Here is a 4,312-nt window from a genome sequence, read left to right as displayed (position 1 = left end):
CATCTCACTCCAGCTGCACGTGCCCCACACAATTACAGAGCCTCCACCAGCTTGAACAGTCCCCCGCTGACATGCAGGGTCCATGGGTTCATGAGGTTGTCTCCATACTCGTACACGTCCATCTGCTGGATAAAATTTGAAATGAGACTCATCCGACCAGGCAACATGGTTCGTCATCAACAGTCTTAACGTCAGTGATGACAGGCCCAGGTGAGGCATAAAACTTTGCGTCGTGCAGTCATCAAGGGTACACGAGTAGGCCTTGAGCTCTGAGAGCCCATATCATGACATTTCAGTGAATGTTTTGTATGCTGACACTTGTTGATGGCCCAGCATTGAAATCTGCAGCGATTTGCGGAAGGGTTGCACTTCTGTCATTTCTCTTCAGTCATCATTGGTCCTGTTCTTGCAGGATCTTTTTCCGGCCACAGCAATGTCAGAGATTTGATGTTTCACCAGATTCCTGATATTCACGGTACACTCATGAAATGGTGGTACGGGAAAATCCCTACCTCATCCCTACCTCTGAGTTGCTATGGCCCATTGCTTCTGTGCCAATTATAATACCACATTCAAACTCACTTAAATCTTGATTACCTGCCATTGTAGCAGCAGTAATCATTCTAACAACTGCAGCAGACACTTGTTGTCTTTTATAGGCATTGCCGATCACGGCACTGTATTCTGCCTGTTTACATATCTCTGTATTTGCATACGCATGCCTACACCAGTTTCTTTGGTGTTTCAGTGCATGTAATATTAAAAGACTATTTCATCATCCAGCCAATACTTGTGTGTTCCTTGGCTCAATAAAAGATGATCTAAGACTGAGGAAGTCTGGTGTTTATAAAATCCCTTGACACTGTGGTAAAGTGTATATTGGCCAAACAATTTGCAACATTCATGACAGATGTTTTGCACACCTTCGCCATACATGTTTACTACAATCTGAAACATGTGCAAAGGCAAAGCACGGTATGACAGAGGGGCACAGAATAATATTGTAACTGTTTTTTAAAAGTATCAATCCAAAGTAGACTAACACACAATTGTAAATAGAGGCAAGGGCTTCCCAGGAAGTAAAATGTGAAACCCTATTTTATCTTTGACTCAGCCTGCAGAATGTATTGATAATGGTACTTGATAGCAGTTTGTCATTCCTGCCACCTTTCACCACCAGGGCACTTGTACCTTCACTTGCCTTAGAGGGCAGCAGCAGCTACCATTCATGAAACAAATCATTTCTGGAGAGATTAGCAAACAGCATTCTCGCCTGAAGATATGGCCAGATGGGCTGTTGAAATATTGTGTCTAGATGATTGTATGACCCAGTTGCAAACTCAACAAAAGTATCATCACTGACAAACCTTCTTTTGACTTTCTCTGGAAATATCCTTTATCTGGTAGATGAATCAAAACTTGGAAACGTTTATGGCACTGTAGATCATCAGTAACTTCCCACTGATTTGAATGTGTAACGTCAATACAGGTGTAGAGATAACACTGCAGCCATGCTAAAGCAGCCAGAGTTAATGCTTCACAGCTTATGAGATGATTCAAGGCTCTCAGTAACTCAACCCTGAGAAATTACAAAAGTGGTAAATGAGAAATTAAGTAACTAAAGCAATGGCCCCACTCGAGTGGAGTTTTATTTGCATATTATAAAGGTTGTACATTGTATTGGTCATGATTACACAATTGTACTCTTTGGACAGACTATCTTGGGGGAAAAATCAGTATATTGTGTAGCCTTCCCCAGCTTTAATTCAGTCCTACAATTGTGCATAAAGGTGATAATTGGTCAGTAGATGTTGGTAATGCAGACTGAGACAATGCCATCCTTGCATTTAGTTGGGAATAGGTGCAGGGAGCAAACTAGCCAAAGAAGTTGGCACACACCGTTCACTGAACTATCTACAAGCACTACAAGTGTAGGAACTTTATAAGCTATGACTGCTGGCACTGTGATACCTGGAGTTGGTCAGTATGCTGCTACCAGTTTCTCGGATTAATGCTTCACTTGCAAATACCAATCACTGATGCTGAAGCAGGATCTACTCTCTCCACTAAACATAACAACATGTCATTTGGCCCTGCAGTTGCTTGTTTTGCTATACTGTTAGAGACAGGGTGAGAAGAAGACATGTTTCTGACTGCTGATGTACGAGGGTGATTTGAAAAGTTCTTGGAATGAAATAGAAAGAAGTACTTACATCATTGAAACTTTTTTTATTTTTCAATGTAGTCTCCTTACAGATTAATGCACTTGGTCCAATGATGTTCCAGTGCCTTGATACCATCTCGAAAATGATTTTCCTCCAGGCCTGCAAAATAGTTGTCAACTCTGGCTATCAGTTCTTTGTTTGAAGTGAATCTTCATCCACCAAGAAAAATTTTCAGTTTTGAGTAGAGATGGAAGTCTGATGAAGCCAATCAGGTGAATAAGGTGGGTGTGGCAACAATTCATACCGTAGTTAGTGTTATTTAGCCATGTCCATTCTCATGCATTTTTGATCCAAGGTCAAGTGTCGCGGCACCCTTTCAGATGACATCTGCCAAGCAAGAGCAATTTCACGCACTTTCAATCAGTGATCCTCCATGACCATTTTGTGCACTTTTGCAATTATTTATGTAGTAGTGACACATCTTGGCTGACCACTGTGTGGATCATCATCTAAGCTCTCCTGACCAAATTTAAATTCATTTGTCTACTTGGAAATAGTTGAATATGAAGGAGGAGAGTCCCCCAGTGTATTCTGGAAATTAGCATGAATGTCCTTTGCTTTCATACCTTTCTTGGCAAAGTACTTAATCACTGCTTGAATCACGATTTTTTCCATCTTTACAAATCACTACACAGCAACAACAACAGAGCCACATCACTGCCACAGCTCTCTTCCAAGAGCACTGACATGGCACGTGTTTACAGGCAACAGTTCAATGAATATCACGTGACCGAGCGAGGTGGCGCAGTGGTTAGCACACTGGACTCGCATTCCGGAGGACGATGGTTCAATCCCGTGTCCGGCCATCCTGATTTATGTTTTCCGTGATTTCCTTAAATTGCTCCAGGCAAATTCCGGGATGGTTTCTTTGAAAGGGCACATCCGACTTCCTTCCCCGTCCTTCCCTAATCCGATGAGACCGATGACCTCGCTGTTTGGTCTCTTCCCCCAAGCAACCCAACCCAATATCACGTGAACAACTCATTGCGCTAGTGCTGACCTCTCATGGTGATTCCGAGAACTTTTCAAACTACCCTCGTATCCTTTTTCTGGTGGCACTTGGATATATTCAGTTATGGTACAGTGAGTCCATGCCGTAGTCCATTAAGTTAGAATGCAGTGTTGTGCATGAACTGCCAAGTGCTTCAAATTTGTGGGTATTGTTTCATAGTGACTCTTGATGGCTTTTTTGACTGTACTGCCAGCTTTTTGCTGCATTGGTGGGAAATGATTATTTCCCAGTAGTGCGTGTTTACTTCTTAAACATGTGTCATCTGTTTCCCACGGCAAATTTCTCGAATATTCAAGGCTGTACATTCAGTTTATGACAGAAACATAGTGAAATGAAATGAGGCCCATCTGGGGAAAGTAAGTCTGACGTCAACATGTCCAGTACAATGGAAGTGAGGAACAAAATAATAGAAACATTAGGCTATCCTACATGCACACCAGCAACACTTCAGGTATCTTGTCCTTTCCCAGAATTAATTCTGTACGGGAGGAAAAAAAAAGTTAAGCTCAAGGAAACAAGAGCCGCACTAGAGGCACTGTCAGGAAAAATGTGAATACGGAAACAGAATGATCTTGTGAAATCTGTGATTTTCCTTTACACATGTCACCTTAAACTAGCCAGTACCTTAAAAAAAAGACAGTATTTAATGAAAAACATAACAGGTAAAATAACTGAAAATAAATATACTTCCTAGTTCTTCCAGGATGCAGCTGTTCCCTTTTGTTTGATATTAATAAACTGAAATACATGCAAATACATGAAAGAAAGCATGTCATGCATTTGATGCAGTCCAGGCTACAATTACAGTTTTTTAACCTCCGCTTTGCTGCCTAAGTAAATTTCTGATTGGTAGCTGGCACATTCCATATTCCACCCTTACTTGTAATTATCTTCTCAGAAATCAACAAAAAGAACTGAATTGTTAATTATTTACTTGCCATACTATCATTCTGAAGGTGGATCAATATGCCAAAGAGCTTATCTCTTATAAATCATAACAACATGTTTTTTTTTTATTTATTTCCCCCAATTCGTGGCACATGACTATCACACATTTACAAAGTTGTGGACAAAT

This window comes from Schistocerca nitens, chromosome 3 (assembly GCF_023898315.1).
Source record: "Schistocerca nitens isolate TAMUIC-IGC-003100 chromosome 3, iqSchNite1.1, whole genome shotgun sequence".
In the NCBI taxonomy this organism is placed as follows: Eukaryota; Metazoa; Arthropoda; class Insecta; order Orthoptera; family Acrididae; genus Schistocerca; species Schistocerca nitens.
Note: the sequence above shows the minus strand (reverse complement) of the source record.